General features: G+C 38.2%; 1 pseudogene; it reads left to right on the top strand.

Moving 5' to 3' along the window:
• Positions 1 to 27,217, top strand: part of LOC129063148 (ubiquitin-conjugating enzyme E2 N-like) — a 41,310-nt pseudogene extending 14,093 nt beyond the window's left edge.
• The last annotated feature ends 211 nt before the right edge of the window (positions 27,218 to 27,428 follow it).

The following is a 27,428-nucleotide window of genomic DNA, read 5'->3' as shown; positions in this document are numbered from 1 at the left end:
TCTGCTGTTTGGCATTTCTACCCAATAAGATTCAGTGGCAGTGTCTGTCCCAAGTCAACAGAGAAATAATCAGAATGGCAAATGCTACAGCTTAAAAACAATGAACTCAATGAGAGCTATAGTTAGGAGCACTAAGCTGATTCGTGAGAGGATACTGCATTGCTTCTTTTCTCAAATTGTCCATGTATGTCCAATTCCCCTTCTTTAGAAAAAAGAGTCTAAGGTTGGAGGCAGGGAGAAGATGGCAGCCAAGTAAGTAGAAGCTGAGTCCATTTGCTCTTGCTCCCAACCCGGAGTTTTGGCTGACCTTCTGACAATTAACCAGAACAATTAATGGAATCTTAGCTGATATGAAGTTTTTGAAGCCAAGGAGTACAGAAGTTGCTTTGTACTGTCCGGTAAGGAGATTGTATAAGTTAAAAGGGAAACACCTTGTGTGCGTGGCACCTACAGCAATAGAAGGACCAGACAGAAATCATAGCTTTGGAGCTCTCTCCCCTTCCAGAGCAGGGGGCCCCAGTCCCACACAGGGATCCCCAACAATAAATGAAAGTGATCTGGGAGAATATACGGAGTCTGGGAGCCCCAGACTACACACACACAGCAAGTAGCATGTCCATAGCTGGCATGCCAACCAGGAAAGTTTCAGATAGGGACGCAGTCTCTTAAAACAAGCAGGTTGCCACACCTGGGTCTGTCAGAGGCACCTTCATGCTGCAATCAGCCATAACCTTGAGAGACATGTTGCTCTTGGGGGAGGTGGTATGCACAGAAAACCAGATAATGACTCAGTGATGCAGTGTAGGTACCACATGGAGACTTTTTAAAGTGGAGCTGAAATGTGGCTGGGCAAAGATCCTGCACACAGCTGCTCTACCAGCACAGACCAAATTGAAAGTGCAGTTACAGAGAGAAATCTAGCGGAATGGGAAAAGTGCTTCTCTTGGACCTGTTCTGAACCTCTCTCAGCCATGTCAAGACACACTGGATCTACAGGTTCTTTCCCACTGAGACCAGCTGGGCGGAGAGATCGGAGACTGGAACAACACAGAGGGGAGGCCAGAACAGAGATGCTGTTGAGTGGATTGAGGAAGGAAAAGGTTTTCTGTTCTTTTTTCAATCTCAAGGTTGAGGGGCGCCCTGCCCCCCAACCCCCAGCATGAGCCAATCAGCTGCTGCTGATGCAGCTGTGGAGAGTAACTTCACAGGAAAATTGCTTTTTGACATGTTCTGAAATTTTCGCAGCTGCACCAACACAGCTAGGCCTCTGAGTCCATTCCCACTGCATCCAACTATGCAAAAAGATCCGAAAGTTGAGCAACCAGGTATTTGCAGGGCCCTGCCCAGCTCGGCCAGCAAGCAATCTGCAAGATGTGTGGAACAGAGTGGTCTGGATTGGGTCTCATGCAAAGGCAGTGGGCTGGGATTAGATGGGCAAAAGTGGAGTGCCTGAGATTCTTGGCAGCCAAGGATACCTCCTCTGCCCTGTAGAGTTCAAACCTCCAGGAAGGGAAAGGTGTGCCCACCCTTCTCCTTCAGAATTGCGAACACCACATCCAATGGAGAAACTCTCCATAAAAGTTCTGCCAGGCTTAAGTTCTCCCTGCTGGGTGCATTTCTGTAGGGAAAAGAAAGAGAAATTCCAAAAGGGGCCTTTCTGAACTTTTCTCAACCTGACAAGCCATGCTGGCTCCCCAGGTCCTATTCCACTGAAACCAGCTGGACAGAGAGAGCAGAAACTAGTGCAACAAGAGGTATTCAGAGCCCTTCCCAGCCTTGGCTCTTATACAGAGCTGCCATCAGCAACAAGCAGGAAAGAGCTGATCCTTTTACACAGATTGGACCCTCACATGAAAAGGATACCTAACTCATCCAAAACTGTACATTATTGGAAATAATCTAGGACAGTCCAAGATATGTGGGCCAGGGGTGAGGGAACACCCAACATCTTCCCTGAAGTCTGAACAGCACCTCTCAGAGGCGATCCAGGGGCCCCATCCTGCCTATCATACCAGGTGGGTCAGCGCTAAGGCTAAAACTAACAGCAGGACCTCAGATAGAGGCAGGAGGAGATGGTAACTGTGGTGTTTTCAGATATTAGATGACCCACTCCTGGACCTTGCGCTTATAAAAAGCCAGCAGGACAGAGCAGTGAGGCCCATCTGGGTGCAGCGAAGCCTGAAGGAGACAGCCACAGAGTCTGGAAGGCTTATAGCCTCAAACAGGCTTCCTGGAGCTAGGTGGGGACAGTATCTGACCTTACCAGAGATGTATCCAGAAGGAGAAGCTAGCAGGCAAGCATTAAGCTCTGCTGAGATGAATTCCACCTTGTTTTTTTTCATTATTTGTGTTATATTTTCTTTTGTATAGCTTTTAACATTTTTATTTTTCTTCAACTCTGTTATTTTTTCACTATTTTTTATTTCGAATCTTGTATTTTTCTTATTTTTTCTTACAGCATTTTGCCTTCCTTATTTCCCTTTTTATTTTCATTTTAAATTTTTTTCTCCCTTTCTTTGCCTTGAAGAAACAAACTTCTTTACTCTTATTATTTCTCCTCTCTCTATTTGCTCAACACCATTTTTTCTTTCCTTTAATCATTTCATATTCTTTTTCTCTCTTATAATATTTTATTTTCTTTCCACCTTATTAATTTGCTTATTTGTAATTGATATTGCTATTGTAATTGTGGGGTACTTTTGCTGGTTAGTGTGTTGTTTTCTGATGTTTTGTCAGGACCTATCAACAGACTATAAGGAGAGTAGGGGTTGAGACTCAAACAGCCAGGCAGAGGGTAGAACCCACCAACAAATGACCCAACAACAATCTAAATCCAAATAAAACAGGAGAGTTCACATAAACTACATATAGGGCAACCCTGGAGCAGCTACCTCAGGAGATCAAGGAGATTGCACCACTGAGTCCCACATGACTCCAACCATAGCATGAAGATGGGGAGTTAAAGCACATCAATGTAACATGTAGAAACAAACAAAAAGAGTCACCTAAAATGGGGAGACAAAGAATCCCTAATCTAAAGGAAAGAAGGAATTCCCAGAAAAAGAGCTAAATGAAATTAAGACAAGCAATTTATCAGACATAGAGTTCAAAGTAATGGTTATAAGGATGCACAAGGCACTTAGTGGGAACTACAAGGAACTTTAGGGGAGCTACAAGAAACTTAGTGAGAACTACATCAGCATGAAAAAAGACATAGAAACTATGAATAAGAGCCAGGTGGAAATGAAGAATACAATATCTGAAATGAAGAATGCACTAGGATGAATCTAGAGCAGGCTAGATGAAGCAGAGGATCGAATCAGTGAGTTGGAAGACAAAGTAGGAAAAAAAACACCCAGTCAGAGCAATAAAACAAAAAAAGACTCACAAAGAATGAGGATAGTTTAAGGGAGCTTTGGAAAAACATGAAATGCAAAAATATTTATATCATAAGGATACCAGAAGAAGAAAATGAGCAAGGGATGGAAGAAGACCTGTTTGAAAAAATGACAGAAAACTTTCCTAACTTGGTGAGGAAAAAGTCACACAAGTCCAGGAAGTACAGAGGGTAGCAATCAAGGTGAACCTAAAGAGGCTCACTCCAAAACACATTACAATCAAAATGGCAAAATTTAAAGACGAAGAGAGAATCTTAATGGTAGAAAGGGAGAAACAGCTAGTAACATACAAGGGCGCTCCAATAAGCCTATCCACTGATTTCTCAACAAAAACACTATAAGCCAGAAGGGACTAGCTTGAAATATTCCAAATAATGAAAAGCAAGGACCTGAAATCAAGACTACTCTATCCAGCAAGGCTCTCATTTAAAATGAATGATAAAATAAAGATCTTCTAAATAAATAAATAAATAAATAAATAAGGCTAAAAGAATACCTCCGCCAAATGAGTATTGCAAGAGATGTTAAGAGGACTGCTTTAAAAAGAAGAAATATAGAGAGACAGAGAGGAACACAGGTACAAAAGGGAAACATGGCAATGAATAAGTACCTATCAATAATAACCTTAAACGTAAATGGATTAAATGTCCCAATCAAAAGACATAAGGTAGTGGGGTCCAAGACGGCTGCAGAGTAGCTGGAAGCTCTGTCCATTGCCTCCCAGACCCAGACCAGTCTTTCAACTAAGCCACAGAGCAATCGGCTCAAAAATCCGGAGGAGAGAGAGAGAGAGAGTGAGAGTGTGTGAGAGTGAGTACATATGCAGACAAGAGTGTAGGGACTGTGTGTGAGTGGGGAAGAGCCTGCCCACCTGCAGGGCTCTTGGGAACAAGCGGTCCAGGCTCCCCTAGGAGATCAACTGCCACCCCTGCTGCCCCAACTGGCACTTCTGGCTGCGTAGATTTGGGGCAGCTGCGGATGAGCTCAGAAGCCGTGAGTTTTGGGGGTCAAGAGAGACAGCAGGGGAGGAGCTGGCTGCAGAAACAGCATGGCAGGAGCAGACCCGTCTGAGGCGCAGAAGCTCTGGAGGGAGTGGGGACAGTACCCACTACCACTCTGTGTTAGAGTATCCCTGCGGGACTCTTCCCAGTGCCATCTGGGAGAGATCATGAGAGAAACTTTAAAACTGTCAGAGGCTCTACAGTGGCCAGCCCTCACTGAGAGAGAGACTGTGATCTTTGGGGAGGGGGAGTCCATAGAGAACAGGCCCCCCGGGGCTTAGTGCTACAGTGTGGGGACCACACAGAAACTCTTTTAAAAGAGGACCTGAGGTGAGACAAGAGGCTTGGCAGGGACCTGGTGCTTGTGTGCATGTGTGAATAGTGGCTCTAACAAAGAACTCAGACGGACAGTCATGCTGAAAGGAGTGCTGGACCCAACCCAGCATGGCTGGCAAGCAGGGGATTGGACAGAGTGGAGAGTTCAGGCCTGAGCCTCCAACGAGGGAGCGGCAGACTAGGACTGGGTGGGCAGGAGCTGAACACCTGAGATTTGCTGCAGCCAGGCAGGTCCCTTCACAGATAGGGGACCCCAACCCCCACCCGCAGAATTACAGGCTCTGCAGATCAGTGAGGCCTGGCTCAGGGGCCCTCTGCTCAGTGCATTTCTGCAAGGGAAGAAGGAAACGCTCTGAAAGGGCCCTTTACCAGACTGAGCTACACTGTTCCTCAGGCCCAAACCCACTAGAACCAGCAGAGCAGAGAGATTAGAGACAGGTGCAACAAGCGGGGGATAAGGGCCCCATCCAGCTTTGGTGCCTTGACAGAGCTGCTGCCTGCACCAATGAGGAAAGAACTGCCCGTTTTATACAGATAGGCCCCTCACAGAAAACGGACAGCAAATTCACCAGAAACCATACATTATTGGAAAGAATCAGGTACACACAAAGGCATGGGGTGAGAGGATGGGGAAACACTCCCAACATCTTCCCTGAAGACTGAATAGTGCCCCCAGGCAGTGTGACCCAGAGTTCCCATCCTTCTGATTATACTACAGGCCCCCTCTGGAAGCAGGTGGAGAAGGTACTGGCAGTCTTCTTGGGTCATTATGTGAACCCATCGTGTGCCCTGTGCTGATGGAAAGCCTGCAGGGCAGAGTGGGGACCATCCAAACCTGAAGGAGACAACCACAGACTGTGCATCACCTGTCTTCTCAAACAGGCTGCCTAGGGCCAGACTAGGACACCATCTGACATTACCAGGGGCAGATCCTGAAAGAGAAGACAGTGGTAAACACTGGATTCTACAGAGACAAATTCCACCGTGGTCTTCTCTATGATTTGTGTTATTTTCTCTCCTGCATAGCTTTATAACATTCATTCCTTTTCCTTCAAGTTTGTGCCTATTATTTCACTAGTTTTTATATTTTTGTCTATTTCATATCTTATATTTTCTTTCCTCTCTTCTCTTATTCCACTTTACATTCTTCTTTCTCTCCTCTTCTTATTTTTAATTTACTTTTCTCTTGCTATGACTTGTTTCTATTGACTCCTACCTTTTCTCCACCTTCCAGCCCCTCGTAACCATTCTTCTTGCCATTAGTCATCCCACATTTTTTCCATCGTTAAAATGCCCTTATTCTCTTTCCACCTTCATCCGTCTTTGCTCATTCATTGTTGATATGGTGGCTGTTGTTGCATTTGTTCAATCGTATTTCTAGGTCTTCACTATTTTTGTATTTTAAATCTCAAATTTTACTGTTCCCCTCTCCTACTCCATTTAGCTTTCCTCCTGCCCTTTCTTTTTTGTGGTTTAAATTTTAATTTTTCCCTATCTTAGACTGGTTTTCATTTCTCACTCTTAGTGTTCCTTCTCACTCCATCCTCTCAAAATCAATTTTCTTTCCCCTAAACATCTCATAAGCTTTTTTTCTTTCTTTTTTCCTTCTTATTCTCATTCCACCTATATTAATCTTTACTCATTTGTTGTTGATATTGGTGTGGTGGATCTTTTTCTCCAATTAGGTTCTTATTTTTTTCACTATTTAAAAAAAAATTTTGTTTAAACCAAATACTATATGCTTCCCTTCTCTTCCTCCATCTGCCTTCCCCCCTTTTTATTTACAATGTAATTTTTTTCTTTCTTTCCCTTGTTTCTATTCCCTACTCTTATTATTTCTCTTCCCTGTACCTTCTTAAAATCATTGTTAGTCATCTCATATCCATTTTTCCTTTCTTATAATAGTCTTAACCTCTTTACATCTTTATTAATATTTGTTCATTGCTGTTGATAGCGTGGTTGTGGGTTATGGTTATTTTTTGTGGGTGTGGGTTTGTTTCCCAGGTGTCGCACTGTGAGGTGGCTAGACGGGGCGGGCCACCACGGGGGAGCGCCGCAGAGAGCTCAGCACTCCCTGAACCTGAGGGAAACTGGCAGAGGCCACATCAGGTGGGAGCAGGGCTCTGAATCCCGCAGGGCCCATCCCTGAGTTGTCACGGATGAGGGAGATAAACACAAAACGTCGCCAACACTTTTCTGCTGGGAGAGCAGACGGGACACTTCCCTCCTACTGCAGAAGGCTGTGGCACATCCCTCTAGTGGAGAAGGACCGGTCGCCCTTTGTTCTAAAGCTTTTATTGAAAATCTTATCAGTGGGGCTAGGTAACAAGAATGCATATGTAATCTCATTATATTAGTAAGTTAAGTTTCACAGAGAATAGATGATTTTAAGAAAACAAGTGAAAGGAATACACTGATTTACATGGGTCTGAGAGGAAACCACTATAAACAAAAGAGAATGAAGATAAGGGCAAGCACCTTAATGATAAAGGGTAAGGAGTGAAAATAATGTGAATGTCCTTCACAGCATCAGCTGGCCAGAGATCCTAGGGAAGAACAAAGCACGCTTTAAAGAAATTACTTTTAGGCCTGATTTCCCTGGCAACTGCCAGACCTGATTTAGAGCTGACTCCTGAACTGTTTCAAGACTGAGCCAGGTGTGGGGAGGGAACCACCAAGAGATAAGGAGACTACTTTTCAGCTGCAGTGAGGACTCCAGCTGAGTCCAAGCCAAACCAAGAGGCGAAGGAGTCTTTTTTCCCCTTCTCCGTGTCCCCCAATTTCTTGTCTGCTGTCTACATCAGTCGATGCCTGGCTTAGGTTTCCCTTCCCCTGAGGGGTCTTACCCGTCATTGACAGGGACCATCACAAGGCAAAGCAGAGCAGCAGGGGCATAGCCCCTGCCAGGGTGGTGGGAGGGTTGGGGCAGGTCATGTTTCCTCAGGAGCCTCTTTCTCCAACAAACAGGCTGTTTGTTCCAAGGCCTCCTATTATTTCCAGCCTTGGGGCCCTCCAGCCTGTTGGCAGGGTTACCGCTCCTGGGACCAGGCAGGGCGTTTTCCAAAACCTGGGTTGTTTGGTTTTGTTCTGGCAGCCCCTGTACAACAGCATACAAGATGTGGTGGGTGGTGACTTTCACTCAGCCAGGTGGAAGGAAGGACCCACCAAAGAGTGATCCAACAACAACCAAAACCCAATTATAACCAGAGAGCCCACATAAAGGGCATAAAGGGCATCACAAGACAGTCAAGCAAAGGAGATCAAGGAGATTGTACCATTGAGTCCCACAGGTCTCCTACCACAGAAGTTCATACCGCAAAGATAGGGAATCAAAGCAGATCAATCTAATATGCAGAAACAAGAAGAGTAACCTAAATTGGGGCGACGAAGAAATAACCCCCAATCAAAAGGAAAGGAGGAATCCCCAGAAAGAGGGCTAATTGAAATTAAGGCAAGCAAACTATAAGACATGGATTGAGTTCAAAATAATGGTTATAAGAATGCTCAAGGAGCTCAGTGATAACTACAAGGAACTCCAGGGAAGCTGCAAGGAACTTACTATGAACTGCACCAGCATTAAAAAGGACATAGAACTAACCAATAAGAGTCACAAGGTAAAGAAGAATAAAATATCTGAAATGAAGAATACATTAAAAGTCATTAAAACCAGGCTAGATGAAGCAGTGGAACAAATCAGTGTCCTAGAGGACAAGATAGAAAAAAACTCCTAGACAGTGCAACAAAATGAAAAAAAGACTCAAAAAGAATGAAGAGGGTTAAGGGAGCTGCAGGACAACATGTAATAATATTTGTATTGTAGGGATACCAGAAGGGGAAGAAGAGGAGCAAAGGATAGAAAACCTGTTTTAAAAAGTAAGGACAGAAACCGTTTCTGACTTGATGAGGGCAAAAGCCATGCAAGTCCAGGAAGCACAGAGGGTCACAATAAATGTGAACCCAAAGAGGCCCACTCCAAGACACATCATAATTAAAATGGAAAAATGTAAAGACAATGAGAGAATCTTACAGGCAGCAAGGGAGACACAGTTAGTAACACATAAGGGAACTCCAATAAGGCTCTCAGCTGATTTCTCAACAGAAACACTAAAAGCGAGAAGGGAATGGCAAGAAGTACTCCAAGCAATGAAAAGCAAAGGCCTGCAACCAAGACTACTCTACCCGGCAAGGCTCTCATTTAAAACAGAAGATGAAATAAGGAGTTTCCCAAACAAACAAACAAACAAACAAAAAGCTAAAGAATACATCTCCACCAAACCAGGACTGCAAGAGATGTTAAAGGGCCTGCTTTAAGAAGATGAAGAAAAAGAAAGAGGAACACAAGTACGAAGGGAAAAAATGGCAATGAATAAGTACCTGTCAATAATAACCTTAAATGTAAGTGGATGAAATACTGTAATCAAAAGTCATAAGGTAGCCAAATGGACAAGAAAACATGACCTACATATATGCCATCTACAAGAGACCCAGCTCAGAACAAAAAATGTACAGACTGAAAGTGAAAGGATGGAAAAAAAATACTGCAAGCCAATGGGCATGAAAAAAAGGCAGGAGTATCAATATTTGTATTAGAAAAAATAGATTTCAAAACAAAGGCCATATAAAGAAACAAAGAAGAGTACTTCATAATTCTTAAGGGAGTAATCCATCAAGAAGAGATAACATTTGTAAACATATACACCCAACATAGGAGAACCTAAATAAATAAGAAAAACCTTGGAGGACTTCAAGAAATTACCATGGGCAACACACTCATTGTAGGAGATTTTAACACCCCATTGTCAACAAGGGATGAACCTTCCAAGCAAAGAATCAACAAGAATATCGTGGCATTGAACAACACTCTAGAACGAATGGAGTTAATTGATTTGTGCAGAACATTTCAACCCAAAGAAGCAAAATATACATCATTTTCAAATGCACAGGGAACATTTTTAAAGATAAACCACCTAATAGGACACAAAACAAGTCTCAACAAATTCAATAAAATTGAAATCATATCAAGCATCTTCTCAGATCACAATGGCTTGAAACTAAAAACCAATCTCAAGGGAAAAAACTCAAAAACATTAAAATACATGGAGGCTGAATAACATGTTATTAAATAATGAATAGGACAACAATGAGATCAAGGAAGAAATCAAGAAGTATCTAGAAACAAATGGAAATGAACACACAACAACCCAAAACCTATAGGCACAGCAAAGGCAGTCCTGAAAAGGAAGTTCATAGCAATACAGGCCTACCTAAAGGAAATAGAAAATTCTCAAATTAACAACCTAACCCTACACCAACAAGAATTATAGAGGAACAACAACAAACAAAGCCCAGAGTGAGTAGGAGGAAGGAAATAATCAAGATCAGGGCAGCATTAAATGACATAGAGACTGAAAGAACAATTAAAAGGATCAATAAATCCAAGAGCTGGTTCTTTTAAAAAATGAACAAAATTTATAAACCTTTAACAAGACTCATCAAGATAAAAAGAGAGAGGACTCAAATAAATAAAATCAGAAATGAAAGAGAAGAAACAACCACTACCACAGAAAAATATATGATTGTAAGATATTACTACAAACAACCATATGCCAAGAAATTGGACAACCTGGGTGAAATGGGAAGTTTCTAGAAACACAAAATCCTCCAAAGCTGAATCAAGAAAAAGTGAAAGCCTGAATAGACCAATAACAACTAATGAAATTGAAGCAGGAGTCAAAAAAACTCCCAGCACACAAAACCCTGGAGCAGATGGCTTCACAGGTTAATTTTCCAAACATTTAAGGAAGAACTAAGTCCTAAATTTCTCAATCTATTCCAAGAAATTCAAGAAGAGGGGAAGCTCCCAAACTCTTTTTATGAGGCCAGTATTATCCTAATTCCAAAAACAGCTAAAGACACAAAAGAAAAAAACTACAGGCCAATATCCCTGATGTACATAGATGCTAAAATCCTCAACAAAATACTTGCAATCTGAATTCAGAAATACATTTAAAAATCATACACCATGATCAAGTGTGATTCACCCCAGGGATGCAAGGATAGTACAACATTCACAAATCAATAAACGTAATACACCACATAAACAAAATGTAGGACAAAAATCACATGATCATATCAATAGATGCTGAAAAAGTATTTGATAAAATCCAGGTCTATTTATGAAAAAAAAAAAAAAACACTCAGCAAAGTGGAAATAGAGGGAGCATACCTCAACATAATAAAGACCATATACAAAAAAACTACTGCCAACATCATACTCAATGGGCAGAAACTAAGTGTTTCCCTTAATGTCAGGAACAAGACAAGGGTGTCCACTTTTCACCACCCTTATTCAGCATAGTACTGGAAGTCCTAGCTCCAGCAATCAGTCAGGAAGAAGAAATAAATGTATCCAACTTAGAAAGGAGGAAGTAAAACTGTCATTATTTGCAGATGACCTCATGATGTACACAAAAAATCCTGTAGACTTCACCAGAATACTACTCTATCTAATAAGTGGATTTGGCAAAGTAGCAGGATACAAAGTCAATATTCAGAAATTGATGGCATTTTTGTACACCAACAATGAATTATCAGAGAGAGAGAAACTAAGAAAAAAATCCCACTTACAATAGCAACAAAAAAATAAGTAACCAGGAATAAACTTAAGCAAAGAGATAAAAAAAAAAACCTATACTTGGAAAACTATAGAACACTGAAGAAAGAAATTAAGGAAGATACAAATAAATGGAAGCATATACTGTGTTCATGTATTTGAAGAATAAACATCATTAAAATGCCCATACTACCCAAAGCAATCTATAGATTCAATGTAATTCCTATTAAAATACCAATGGCATATTTCACAAATCTAGAACAAATACTCCAAAAATTTATATAGAACCAAAAAAGACCCCAAATAGCCTCAGCAACCTTGAGAAAAAAAGAACAAAGTTGGAGGGACTCACTATACTTAATATTAAACTATACTACAAGACCACTGTAATCAAAGCAGTCTAGTACTAGCATAAGAACAGGCACATAGATAAATGGAACAGAATAGAGAGCACAAAAATAAACCCATGTCTTCATAGTCAATTAACATTTGATAAATGGGACACAAGCATGCAATGAAGTAAAGACAGTCTCTTCAATAAATGTCATTGGAAGAGCTGGATGGGTACATGCAAAAAAATGAAGCTAGACCACCAACTTTACACTATACACCAGAATAAATTCAAGATGGATAAAAGACTTAAATATAAGTCACAATACCAAAAAAAAAATCATAACAAAAATCATAAGCTGAATAAAATTTCAGATATCACACATAGCAATATTTTGCCAATATATCTTTTAGGACAAGGGAAATAAAGGAAAAATTAAACAAATAGGACTACATTAAAATAAAACCTGCACAGCTAAAGAAACCATCATCAAAATGAAAAGCATACCAACTGCATGAGAAAACATATTTGCCAATGTTACATCAGACAAGGGTTTGATCTCACAAATCTATAAAGTACTAAGGTGACTCAAGACCAGAAAGACAAACAATCCAATTAAAAAATTGGCAAAGGACCTGAATAGACACTTCTCAAGGAGGACATACAGCGAGGCACAGATATATGAAAAGATGCTCAACATCACTAGCCATCAGAGAGATGCAAATTAAAACTACAGTGAGATATCACTTCACACTCGCCAAAATGACTGTCATTAATAAGTGAACAAACAAGTGCTAGAGAGAATATGGAAAAAAGGGAACCCTAGTACACTGTTGGTGGGAATGCAGACTCATGCAGCTACTATGGAAAACAGTATGGAATTTCCTCAAAAAAATTAAAAATTGAGCTACCTTTTGACCCAGTGATTCCACTGTTTGGAATATACCCTAAAATCCTGAAACACCAATTCAAAAGAACTTATGCACCCCAGTGTTCATAGTAGTGCTATTTACAATGCCAAGTGCTGGAAACAGCCCAAGTGCACATCAGTAAATGAAGAGATCAAACACCTGTGGTGAATGGGAGGGTCAGGGAATGTGGAGCAAGGTCTCATGGAAAAACCAAAGAGGAAGGATTGAGGGAGGGAAGTGGGGAGAGGGCAGGGAAAGATGGTGGGGAAAGACAGAGACAAATGTATTTGAAAAAATAAAGAAAATAAATTTTAAAAAATTAAATTAAATTTAAAAAAAAAAACCTGTGGTACATTTTCACAATGGAATACTATGCAGCAGAAAAAAGTAGGAATTCCTACCTTTTACAACAGCATGAATGGAACTGGAAACTATTATGCTAAGTGAAATAAGTCAGTCAGTGAAAGACATATATCATATGATCTCACTTATAAAAGGAATCTAAGGAACAAAATAAACTAGTGAGAAAAATAGAGGCGTAGAATCATGGAATAAACTGACAACGGTAAGAGAGGAGGGAGGTGCAGACTGTTTAAAAGAAGGTATTAGTCACAGAACATATATGAAGGACACATAGGTATGGACAATCGTGTCAGGATTGACTATGGAAATAGGGGGCGGGCTTAGCAGAGTTGAGCAAAGGGAGAAATAATTGGGACAACTGTAAGAGCATAAACAACACAAATTAAAGAATTAAGTAACAAAAAAAAAAGGAAAAGGAGTTCAAGAAATTTCTCCCAGCATGCACCATTTAGTCAACACCTGACCAGTTGCAGTTCTCCCTGTGATCACATCTCTCCTCTGTTTACCAAGACATTCCCCTTGTATCTATTTATTAACTGTTCATACTTCTCATCCTTTCCTTTGTGAGTTTTCCAGTTCAGATATACTATTTAATCATAGCACAGATAATAACAGATTTTTTTCCTAATGCTTCTTTCTTGGCTTGCTCCCTGAAATAACTTGTCAACCCATACAATTTCCTCCATGCAACAATATCCAGAATTAATGCTACATGCCCCCAATTATTAATTTTAAGAATCTATGACAATTATGAGAGATTCTATTATAGGCCTCTTACTAACACTTTCCTTTCCATAGCTTAAGCGAAACAGGATAGAATAAGGGGATAATGAGTCAAATGAAAATATTCCAACAGGAACAGACAGAAGTGCCAAATTTCAGCTAATTCAGCTTTGCATAGGCTCAGACTCTATTAAAATAGTGACAACTTTTATTTTAATTTCATTCAAAGTTTATGAAGGTTCTTTCCTCAAAAAAATTATTAATGATTACAAATTAATAAGGTAGGTTAGGGTAAAACATTAAACCCTAAGTAATTATCCTCCTGGCATTCTACAGCAAACATAAGAATTTAGTTAGATTTTTGAAGAAACTTCCTTGTACAAAGAGGTTCCACAGTAGATGATGAGGAACAAGAGTAAAATTATGATTCTTGGAGTTGAGACACTGAAGTCTTCACCTAGTCTTTGCACTAAAGTGCTGGGAAGCTTTGAGCAAATCACTTACCATCTCCTTTTTTTGTTTCTGTATCTGGGAATTAGGATTTTTTTTCCTGTACTATTTGTGATAGTTGAGGAAGATACCCTTGATGGCTTTCTTTTGCCTACGAAACCAAGTCCCAACTCCTTAGCTTGGCATACCAGATGCTTCACAACCTTCTTCCCAAAAAAATGCTCTGTTTGGCCTTCAGAATTTTTTTTCCATAAATGACCAGATAGTAAATATTTTCACCTTTTCAGCCCAGATAGCCTCCATCCCAACCACTTAAGTCTCCAATTTTAGTACAAAAGCAGCCATAGGCAACAGTAAATAAATGAGTATTGGCTGTGTTCCAATCAATCTTTGTGGCACTGAAATGTGAATTTCACCTAGTTTTTCATGTAACAAAACATTGTTCTTCTTTTGATTTTTTCCACCCATTTTGTATAGCTCATAAGCCTTACAAAAATAGGCAGTATTCTGTCAGCCTCTGATGTAATTGCACCACACGGAATACCACAACACTTCCCAAATAATTAAAGTACTTTCAAGGTTCAATGCCATTTCACATAATAATCCAACGTGGTGAATACCAACATGCCCATCAAGGCTTGCTCACATATTGTACTTCTCCCTCAATCTTTTCCTATAATCTTTCAATCTCAATCAGTGGTACCTTCAACCATTCAATGTCTTAGGTCACATAACTCATGCTTGACTTTTTCTCTCACATCTCATATCCAGTCCCTGATCATACCTTCCCAGTGCCATTTGACACAGGATATGCTTTGCTTTTCAGTTTATCATCTGTTTCTCCCCACCACAATGCAAGCTTCAAGAAGTCAGGAAATTGTGCCTACCTGTTCACTGCAGAGCCTCCAATTCCTCAATCAGCGCCTGTAAGTCGCTGTAAGTCAGTAAATTTGTTGATCATACACAGAGTGCCAGATTCTATTACTGAATCCTCAGTGCCAAATTCTTATTTAAAATCTCTGTGCTCTGAATTTTCCTTCAAAATTCATCATTATAAGCCACCCATTAAAACCAAAGGAAAAGATACTCAAATCTGGCATATATCTATGAAAAACTCATTTTGGACTCTACTCCAGTACAAGCTTCCATGACGACCAGTGCTAAATTTTTATGGCCTTCTAAGGAAGGTTTTGTATATCAGAAGTATAAAAGAATAGATGTTTTTAAGTATTTAAATCAAACATATATGATGCATTTTAATGACTTTAAAGAAATGAAAGTATTCATTTAAGTTACTTTCTTTGGCATACTCTGTCTGCTATAATCTAAAATATCAACTCAGATCTTTGCTACATTAAACCAGTCTCACAAAATGTTACCCATATACAAAAGTCTTTAACCAAATTACCCACTCATTTACTATTTCGTGAGGATGCTTTTAAAAAGCTGAATTAGTAAGAAAGCCATTTTACTAGCAGAGTGTATATAGCCGTTGACCCTGAATAAAGAGCTACATGCAAATTGGACTAAATATGCTATACATAAGCAAGTCATTGCTTTTAGGTAGAAATGTTTTTGCTGTGCACTGTAAAATGTATTTGCTTAAGTCATTTGGTTCCATTAGATGTACACTTCTTGCTATGATAGATGTTAGTGATTGAACAGCAGTAAGTTTAACTTATCTCTGACCTTCTCCTCCAATCCATTCGATCCAAATTTCAAAAAATAAAGATAAAGTAGCACCATTACAAAGCAATTTAGAGGCAGAAATTCACCAAATGTCATGATTCCATTACCAACTTTATACCTAATCAAATATTTTATACCAGGCATACCTGGTATAAAATAAGTAACAGAAAATAATGTTTAGTAATGATCACAAGATATAAAATTGATTAGAAATCTTAATTTAAAATTGCCACATAAAATTTAATTTGTACATATATCTGCCTCCATAATTGTTACTGGTATGAGCAATTTACATTGCTTTAAACAGTAGAAATCTCCTTTCTTAGGGTACGGTCAGAATTGACAACATGTGAAGTTATCAAAGTACTCACGAGATTTCATCATTACTGCAAATTTTCATTATATAATGACAATTCTTTATACCCGCAACCTAAATCAATATTTAAATACCTTATCCATCACTCCTGGGGAGGATAAATTAATATATTTTAATGGACTTAAAAAATTATGTATTTAATGGGCTTTGAATAGTGTCTAGGACACAATAAATACTCAGTAAATGTTGGTTGTTATTGTTTTGGGCACGGAGAGTAATAAAATCAAAAATTTAAAACTGCACACCCCATATGGATTGATATTCTACACTGGGTTCTTAAAGGTACAGGACAAATCTACAGAGTTATAGAATATCAATTATCTGGAAGCAAATAAAACAAATCATTTAGAACATTTATTAAAATGTAAACATGGATATACAGTACAGTTGAACACAACATTCAATTCAGTATTTTAACTAATAAGGTATTTTTTACAAGAAATTTTCCTGTTCATGGAGGAGAGCTTTGGAGTCCATTTACTGACCCAGTTCGGTCTCTCTCTCCCGCTTAGGGATGAAGTGGTGGCGTGGCAGGGGTAGGGCGGACCTTGACAAGCACAGATCTATGAAACAATCTCTGTGTGCTTTTATCTACCCTCCCTTTCTGTGCAGATGAAGAGTGAATTCTCGACACCTTGCTCCGTCTAGCTTTTCACAGGCCATGGTTTTATTTCCTTGCTGCCCTCCTCGCAAGGAAGGCTGTGTACCCTACACGTGTGGAAGCAAACCCGAGCCAATCCTCCTTTCTGTAATTGTTTCCCCTTATTTTGAGCATTGCAGAACCGAGGCTGGCTAATACCTAACTGCAAAGTCCTGAAATGCAGCTGCTTTTTAATTCTTGATTAATAAATTACAATTAGGAAATATTAAGTGCCATATATTTGCATCTTGATGAGAATATTGGAAAGGATGAAATCAAAATAATCATTTCTCATGTTTTTCAGTTCTATAGAATTTAGTGTTTACATCTTGATTACAAAGCCTCTTCACAATTTATAAGATATTCCTTAGCTCTGCTTCCCCTTTAAATCTGATTAATCCAGATGTCCTTGTTCTATAACAGCAGGTGGTTTCCTGGGACTTATTTTTCAAAATTGCTAATGAAAAAGAAAATGTTAACTTTAAAATATCTGTGTCCTAGGAAAATTAAATATAACTTTTATGGGGGACAAGTATTTGAGAATCATACTCCAAGCTGGTGTATTTACAGCTTTCTACATTACTTTAAATTTTTCTGAATATCCTCCTCTCATAGAAAGACTTTAAAATTAAGTGCATCTAATTAACACCAAAACCTAAATATGTCTACTATGGAAAAATAATTTTTCAAATTAACTTATAAACACCTGATATATATACCTAATTGTTTATTTTTATAATTTTTCTATATAAGTATTTGTATACATTTATGTATATATACATGTATACAGAAAAAAATTGTAAAGCTTTACAAAAACTTGATTAATGTAAGATATTTCCACCGGGTAAAACTAATAAATGAGCTGAAGCAAAAAAGAAAATACATTGCTTTTGATTTTTTTAAAAATATGATATAATACATCTATAGGCATTGAATAAAACAAGACTGGTAAGAAGAAATGGTAATTCTGGTGTCATCCCTTTTGGAGTTGCTAAAACAGGTTGTAACTGATTCCTATATCATCCCTGTAAAACACACATTACCCACATTATATTATAAGTAGTTATTGAAGCAGAAATACCAGAAAATTACTTACTTTGGCTTATTGAAAAAAACTCATCTTAAATGTCGAAAGAAGATTATCTAAAAAAGTTAAACCAGGATTTAACAATATCCTTTTAAAATTTCATGAATACAGACAAAAAATAAAACAGACTATTAATGGTCTCCTAGATCGTTCACTGCTCACCAGTGATTTTACAGAGTTAGAGAGTTTGAAGTAAGTTCAGCGGAAAAATAAGGCCTAAGTTTTTCTGTAAATGTATCAGGAAAGGTATACATATGAAATCTACTATTTATGTTATAAAATAAAACCTGTTCCAGCTCCCAATCCATCCATATGAATTTTCCATCTCTCCTGGACCACATGGATTAGCTCAGTTCTGCATCTGTGTCCTTGGAGGAGGCCGATGCAAAAGATTCCTTTCACACACCTATGACCAGTCACCTGTGCCTCTCCCTTCTATCTGGCAGTAAGGCCTGGCAGCTTCAAACCCTTCAGGACTTAGAACAACTGGGTGAAAAGTAAAATATCCTGGTGTTGTAAAAAAAAATGATTTTTTTTCATGTCACAATTTTTCTGTCTTCAGTTAAGATTGAGCTAGGCAATTTCAAGATGTAGTGTCAAACCTGTCTTCAATATGCTGATCATTTTATGTAGGTCAAAATATGAAGGAGGGGGACTGCAACTCTCTTTCTTTAATTTGTATGAAAACACTGCTGGGGTTTTGGGGGTTTTTGTACCTGTTGAGGAAACTTTCTATACTTGTCAGTAACTACAGTTTATATTGCACATGTTCTGGTGTTATTTCGCTTAGCAGATTTTATAGTGTGGAAATAGGGTGAGAAAGTATGATTTTGTTTCCAATTTGGCTACCCTGAAATTTCTTTCCAATTAGAATGGAAAAGTAAATGCTTTTATTTAATGATCAATGTTTATGTTAAGGAATTAGTGTAATAGCCATCTCCCCTGATAACAAATATGGTTCTTGTTTTGTTTTCTCTTTTCTGATATCATTATGAAGATATAGCCATGTATGTCAATCAAGTTGAGCATTTTTTTCTTTCAATGATAAAATTGTCCCACCTTTGGCCAAGGAGCCCTTGGTTCCTGTACAATTTTGACAAGACTTCATTAGCTCTGGAAAGCCACTTTGCTTCCTGGCACAACATCTCTCTGGCTCACATTTTACACTACCTGTTTCATACTGGGAAAATGCCATAGTTCTAAGGAATCTTGTTCTTTGCAGCAAATCATATTTAGAACCCAAAATCAGGGTACTGAGAAAGCTCATTGCTAGGGGAAGCGTTTTCTCTGTTTCAGAACAAATCTAGGAAATACATTTTGTAGTTAGAAAAAATATACAAGTTCATATGGTTATTTCCAACTCACATTGAACGTTACAGGGTTTTTATTTAGAATATTAGATTTTATTTCATTTGCCAACACAAAAAATTTAAATACTATTAAAATTAAAGCAAGTAAGTAGTATCCTATGTGAAAAATACTGTAGTTTTTTAATCCTTAGAATATATCACTCCAAGTTATAATAATTAAAACAAAATAGTGTCAGCTCAGAATTGCTAAATACACATCAGTGAAAGAAAATTAAGATTTCTAAAAGGTCTTTCAAAAGGCACTTCAAATCAGTGGTGTCTTTGTCCACTTGTGATGCTGTAACAGAATACCGTAAACAGGGCAGCTTATAAACCACAGAAATTTATTTCTCACAGTTGTGGAGGTTAAAAGCCCAAGATTAAGACATTGGCAGATTTAACTGTCTGGTGAAGCCCTGCTTCCTGCTTCATAGATGGTCATCTTTGCACTATAACTTCACATGGGAAGCGGGCAAGAAAGCCCTCTGGGATATTTTATAAAAGCACTAATCTAATTCACAAGGGCTCTGACCTCATCACCTAATCACCCCCCAAAGGCCCCACTTCCTAATACTGTCACTCTGTGGGGCAAGGTTTCAACAAATGAGTTTGAGGGGATACAAACATCTGCTCTATAGCAAGTGGTGAATGTATCAATATCCGGTAAACAGCATGCATAAGTCAGCCACACACTTGGAAAAAATTCCTTAGATTCCTGTCATACACAAAAAATAAATTTTACCTGGACTCAAAAGCTAAATGTAAAAAGCAAAAGTACTATAATAAGCATACTAAAATCACTTTCAGTCTGAAGGAAAAGAATGCCTCTCTAAACAAGAAAGAAAACTGATGTTCAACAAAGGAAAAGATTAAAGGCTCCTTGAAACAAAAGTATAGGATACGAGACACTAGCAGAAAATATTTCCAAACGTATTACCATTATATAATAAGGAGAGGGAACAATTATTTTTTGGAAAAATAACCTTATAAGCACTCAAAAATAAATAGTAAATCCCAGAGGACAGATAAAATTTTATACCAAAGTTTCAGAAAATGGGGCAATACCGCTGTGCATGACCCAGGGGAATAATATTCCAGAAGAGGTGGAAGGTGGCAGAACAGATGAGAGGAAATAAAGGATAAGAAGAAAGAACCCAAAAAAAGGATGCAGGGGAGGGTGACCAAAAATAATTTAAATGGTGGTCAAGAAGAAATACTATACAGAAAAGAGAGTGTCTACAGTGAGACTTGGAGATTTCTGCAGCATTGCTAAAAGGTACCCCTCCTAGGGACGTACAATTCATCCCCCAAAAACCTGATAAAGCATAAATGCTCAATGTGGGCAATTATTGTAAAAAACAAACAGATTAAAAACAGTGAAGGGGCTGATATAACCTCTGGGGAAGACAACATAGAGCAAAGTCCCCAGACACAAAGGTGGCAATAATAACAGTAAGATAATAAGAAGCGCGTAGGCATCCAGAGGAATCTGTATGATACCTCTGGATAACACATCTGGATGAAAGCTCTAGAAGCATTGCATGGAGGCAAGTTTTAGATTTTGTCCACCTCTCAATGGCGCGGGAGACCCCAGCCAACATCAGAGTCATGTGTGCTTCTAAATTGCTTAATTTTTTTAACTGTAAAAATGTATTCCTACTGTCTGGAGAGAAGGAAGAGAGGGAAGAGGGATAAATAAAAAAAGAACACATGAATAGCTGGCACTTGTAATGCACTGGAACTAGGAGCAAAACTAGCCAAATAATGTCCAATAATTGCTCCTCTTCCCTCTAATTCCTCCTCCAGCATTGATTAAAAATAAAAATCAACGTTCATCTGAAAAAGATATCCTCTTCACCCCAATTTCAAGAGGAAAGTACGTGTTCTGCAGAAAAAGAGACTAGAAGTTCACCTAACCAGCCCGATCAGGCATAATCAACCTTGGTAATGAAATAGTGACAGACGATGCAGGCTGTTCAACCTCATATCAAAATACATATCTCTTACATACAGGCCCTCTTCTCCATTCTGACCACCCCTGCCCTCATTCAAGAGACATCATTTCTTACCGGCACGATGGCAGATGCCTACTAACTATTCCGGCTTCTTGTCTCTACTCATTTGTAGGGTAAGTGGAGGCAGTCTGGCTTCCTCACCCAGGTGTCTGGGTAACTAAGGGAAGCAGTTTCTCACAGCCTTGAGACTGGGTCTCACAGCCTTGAGTCTGGGTCCAATAAATGGTTCCCATAACATGAAGTTGACGCACATGCACAAAATCCTGCTATGTTACTTAACTTTTTGGCCTGAGGTTAGCTTTGTTTGTGCTAGTGTTTAAGAAGGTAGGGGCTTCTTAGAGTAAGGGGGTTGCAGGCATAGACACAGGCTTGTGGCCTGCATGGCTTCCTAGAATAAAGGCGTGTCAGACATCCCAACAGTTCCGTGAATATTCTCTCGTATGCATGAATCCCATGAACCTGTCTGGCCCTGATTGGTCACAACACACCATTCCACTCCCTTCTGTGTGAAGATACCAGATCATTGTTTCAGTCATGGTTCTGGATTATAAACCACCAAAACTGACTTGGCTAATTTATGCAAAAAGGAATTGTACATCAGGAAGTCCTCAAAAGCAGATGAAAGGCTACAGAACCAAGTTTAGGAAATGGGAAAGAATCAAAGCAGGCCAGAAGGTGGAGAACACAGTCAAGGTCATGTTGCAAGGAGAGTCAAAGGTGGACACAGTCACTTCTGCTACTGCCACTGGACACTCCCTACCATCCAAGCTAAATACATTGTTAATGTGATAGGTTGCTGTATATCACTACCTCATTGCGTTGATCCCTCAAGTTAAGAATTGCATAGAAGTTTCTAATTGGCTGAGTGAAGGCCGTGTTTCTCCAGCTTAAAGTGAGGAAAAGAAATGTGTGCCCCTCTTTGGTCTCCATAGTGGAAGACAGATCTCAATCTCCAATTAATACTTCATAAGAGAGAATTCCCCCCAGAGAGGAATGGTCATTGGATTCTGGGCAGCCAAATAAATAATTATGTTAACTGCAATCTTCTTTAAAACAACCCCTTGCCTTTCAATCCACATTCCTAAATATAGTATCAAAGCAATAATCATTCTATCCCCCAGACTTCCTTTCCAGAACTTTCTTCTCTTTTTTTTCTTTAAATTAATTATTCACTGACCATTCCCCAGTCTCATTGTACCTCTCAGATAGTTATTTCTGCTGGTAATTATCCTTTCTTATTTCTCTCTGTACGGAAGTCACACCAGCCCTGGCTTATGTGGCTCAGTGGATTGAGTGCTGGCCTATGAACCAAAGGGAAGCCAGTTCGATTCCCAGTTTAGGGCACATGCCTGGGTTGCGGGTGCCCGAGATGCAACTACACTCTAATGATTCCCTCTCTTCCTCCCTTCCCCTCTCTAAATATAAATAAATAAAATCTTTTTTAAATAAAATTTTTTAAAATGTTATACCACCCTCAAGACTTCTCAAATCAACCTCCTCCAAAAGTCTTTCACGTTCCCAGATAATCTTTACTTTTAGGGGAGGTCCCAATTTATCATAGTTACCTTCTTCCTAATTTATATTTTAATTATTTGCATGTATTTTATCTATCCCTCTAGATTATAACCTTTTTAAGAACACAGAATGATTTATTTTTATTTTTCACATTTTACAAATATCTTTAACATATGTGACAAATAAATGCTGAACTGATCATGTAAATGTAGTACTCAAAAGCAGATACAAAACACAAGTGACAAATAGAAACTGATGACAGAGTTGCTGTGGAACAAAAATTCAAGGTGATATAATAATAGAAATGCCCTCTACTTTAAGAAAGCTCTATGTAAACATAAAAAGCTGAATTTAAGAAATCATCTCTCTTTATACATTTACCTAACAAAAGCACACATATTCAAAAAGCATAATCACCTTAAAAATGTAAACTTGCTAGCAGTATTAAAATACCATTTGCTTTGCAAAATATGTTATTTTAAAGATTTATTGTATAAAGAAAGGTACACATATACATAATACAAATGATGAAATCCTTTCATCAAACTACATACTCTTCCAAAAATATCCTCTCTGGCTCTGTGATCTACAAGTAAACAAAAAGAAAAGAAAGAGCTGGTTTAGTGGAAAGCTACAAACAGTGATTGATGGGTATGGAAAAAGATTTTCCACTATCTCCAAATTAGCACAGGAAATTAACCAAGTGTGTTAAAAGTCTCAGGACTTAAAGAAAATTTGATTGTTTTCTAAAAAACTTTATATATTCTTCATTCAATTACAGAAAGTTAAAGAATTGTTAAAATAATTTTACTGATGTATCAGTCAGGGTTCTCCAGAAAAAGTGGAACCAATCGGGTATATGCAGAGAGAGAGACCAAGATTTTAAGGAATTGGCTCATGAGACTGTGTGGGCTGGCAAATCTGTATAGCAGATCAGCGGGCTGGTAACTCTAGTAATAATAGTTGATGTTGCAATCTTGAGTTCCATATTTGTAGGCAGGCTGGCGGGCTGGAAATTCAGACAGTATTAATGTGTTGTAGTCTTGAGATACAAGTCCTTATTCTTCAGGAAATGTCACTTTGTGTTCTTAAGGACCTCAACTGATTGGATAAGGCCCAGCTGTATTTTCAAAAGTAATCTTCTTGACTTAAAAGTCAACTGATTGTGGGTACTGGTTACATCTACAGAATACCTTTACAGCAACTTCTAGACTAATGTTTGACCAAACAATTGGGCACATAGCCTAGCTAAGTTAATTTATAAAATATAACTATTACAACTGGGTTCCTTGTTCTTAAACTTAGACAGTGAGGGGTTTTATTGATCTATTTGTTCTGAATTCCTGAATGTCTTCAATAAACTTATCCTTGATAATAGGTATAGATGATTTGAAAATGATTTGATTTGTATACTTATTGATTTAGTCAACAAATATTCATTGAGCAGTTATATAACCTGGCACTGTTTTATGCACTAAGGATATGGAAATGGAAAATATACACAAGGCCCTTGCCATCACAGACTTTAGATTCACCTTGTTTAGAGTACTTATTACCATTCAACATTTTATACCTGCTAGCTTACTTATTAGTTTACCCCCAACAATAATATCATTTTAAACAACCTGGGAACATTTTTATTTGTATGGTTTATATCCAACACATATGGGTCTGGGCAGATAATAGGTAACCAAGACATGTGCTAAATGAATTAATGAATAGTCTGATACAGTCTTTCCATTTTGCAGATGATAAAATAAAGACCCAAAAAAGTTTACTTACTTGAAGTCACACAATTTCAGTCACTCAACCAGGACTAGATGACAAGTATCCTTGTTCAAATATCTTTCAATGAACCACAATAAAAGGTATATTCAACCAATTCTTTTGAAAACCATGTCAAAAAAACTATTATGAAAACAATGGTCCCAATAAAGAGCGATTACACTCATGAAGTAGTCCAATCATGTTATTCATTCTTCCTGATCTTTATTCCCTCTGTAAAATTGTCAGTCTGCCTACCTTCTTCAATCCTACATTTAAAAAAAAGCCTTGATATTTTAGAACAAACATATAACTAGAGTTCCAGTGACAACTGCAAAAGAATTACCATAAATAGTTTCAGAGCCTTAATATAAACAATTTATACTATCAACCCCCACTGCTCAGCTTTGATACACATAAGTTTAGTACTTAAACTAAACTATAATGACTGATAATCTTAAATTACCTCCAAAAATATCCCTGATTTCCTATCAGAAATTCTCTTATGAAACTGAAATAAAACAGTCCCCAAAATGCTATATATCCTCCTGTACCCTGACGGCAGGTGTAGGACCACAACCAGAATAAGTCATTCAAAAATACTCCATTTCTCAGAAATTAGTTTATAAAGAAATCTACATTGTGCTCTGGCTGGTATGGCTCAGTGGATTAAGTGGTGGCCTGCAAACCAAAGGGTTGCCCGTTCAATTCCCAGTCAGGGCACAGCTCTGGGGTGCAGGCCAGGTCCCTGTCAGGGGGCATGCAAGAGACAACCACACATTGATGTTTCTCTCCCTCTCTTTCTCTGTCCCTTCCCTTTTGTCTAAACATAAATAAATAAAATCTTTAAAAAAAAAGAAATCTACATTGCGATACAATTAAATTATCAAAATTCAAAGGCAAGAAAGTTTTGAAATTAGAAAAAGTGACTCATCACATAAAAGGAAACTCCCATAAGAATATCAGTGGGTTTCTCAGCAGAAACCTTGCAGAACAGGACAAGAGTAAAATAATATATTTCAAAGTACTGAAAGAAAAAAAAATCCAACCAAGAATATTATATCCAGAAAAGAAACTACCTTTTAAAAAAATAAGGGAGGAATACTTTCCCAAAAAAGCAAAAACTAAGGGAGTTCATCATCATTGGATCTGCTTTATAAGAAAGGTTAAAGTGAGTTCAAGTGAGTTAAAGTACTGTAGACAGAAAGATGAAAACATAAGTATAAATCTCACTGGTAAAGGTGAATATATAGACAAATACAGAACAAAGTAATACTGTAAGAGTTGTAAATAAAGCACTTTTAACCTCAGCATAAAAATTAAAAGACAAAAGTATCATGAATAACTATGACAACGATAATTGCAATTAAGGGATAGGCAATATAAAAAGAAGTAAATTCTGATATCACAAATGTAAAATGTGGGGAGAAATAAATGCAGAGTTCTTTTAATAAAACAAACAAAAAGCTCATCTTTATTCTGTGTAGCAGATGACATCAACATATGTGTTCTTCCACACATTTCACTTTATAGTTTTTAACCTTCAATTCTGTTTTACTTACAGGAGTAAGATGTGGGAATATAAGTTATCTGCTGAATAAAGAGGCTACTCATTGGATAAAAGTGGATTTTCTCTTTGAGAGAGTAGGTAGGGTTTTTGTATTCAATTGAAGCTAAGTTGTTATCAGCTTAAATTAGACTGTTATAACAATAAGAAGTTTTATGCAAGCCCCATGATAAGCACAAAGAAAAAAAACCTATAGTAGATACCAAAATGGTAAAGAGAAAAAACATCAAATTATTAAATCACAAATGACATCAGAAAGGAAAAATAAAAGAACTGCAAAACAGAAAAAAAATTAACAAAAGGACAAGTCTTTACATATCAATAATTACTTTAAATATAAATGGATTATACTAATCAATCAAAGATACTGAGTGGCTGAATGGATTTTTTTAAAAAACAAAAAACCAGAACTTGGGATCTGACAAGATGGCCGTGCTGCCCGCAGGATTATAAAGGAAACCCAGCGTTTGCTGGCAGAACCAGTTCCTGGCATTAAAGCAGAACCAGATGAAAGCAATGCCTGTTATTTTCATGTGGTCATTGCTGGCCCCCAGGATTCCCCCTTTGAGGGAGGGACTTTTAAACTTGAACTATTTCTTCCAGAAGAATACCCGATGGCAGCACCTAAGGTACGTCTCATGACCAAAATTTATCATCCTAATGTAGACAAGTTGGGAAGAATATGTTTAGATATTTTGAAAGATAAGTGGTCCCCAGCACTGCAGATCCGCACATTTCTGCTATCGATCCAGGCTTTGTGAAGTGCTCCCAATCCCGACGATCCATTAGCAAATGTTGTAGCGGAGCAGTGGAAGACCAACGAAGCCCAAGCCATAGAAACAGCTAGAGCATGGACTAGGCTGTATGCCATGAATAATATTTAAATCAATCTGATCATCAAGTGTGCATCACTTCTCCTGTTCTGCCAAGACTTCTTCCTTTTTTGTTTGTATTTAATGGACACAGTCTTAGAAACATTACAGAATAAAAGCCCAACATCTTCAGTCCTTTGGTGATTAAATGCACATTAGCAAATCTATGTCTTGTCCTGATTCACTGTTATAAAGCATGAGCAGAGGCTAGAAGTATTATCTGGATTGTTGCAAAACGTTTAAAAGCAGTGACCCCTCTCTGCTTTTATTCATTTCCCCCCATCGTGATTTAAGTATAAAGCACTGTGAATGAAGGTAGTTATCAGGGTTAGCTGCAGGAGTATGGGTGTTTTTCTTTATTTTATTTTTTTTGAGGGGGGAAGTAGTTTTAAATTTATGGGCTCCTTTCCCCCTTTTTATGGTGATTT

The sequence above is a fragment of the Pteronotus mesoamericanus genome, unplaced genomic scaffold (assembly GCF_021234165.1).
Source record: "Pteronotus mesoamericanus isolate MK-2021 breed Mesoamerican mustached bat unplaced genomic scaffold, CSHL_Meso_final scaffold_85, whole genome shotgun sequence".
Classification (NCBI taxonomy): Eukaryota; Metazoa; Chordata; class Mammalia; order Chiroptera; family Mormoopidae; genus Pteronotus; species Pteronotus mesoamericanus.
This window is presented reverse-complemented; position numbering and strand designations above follow the sequence as displayed.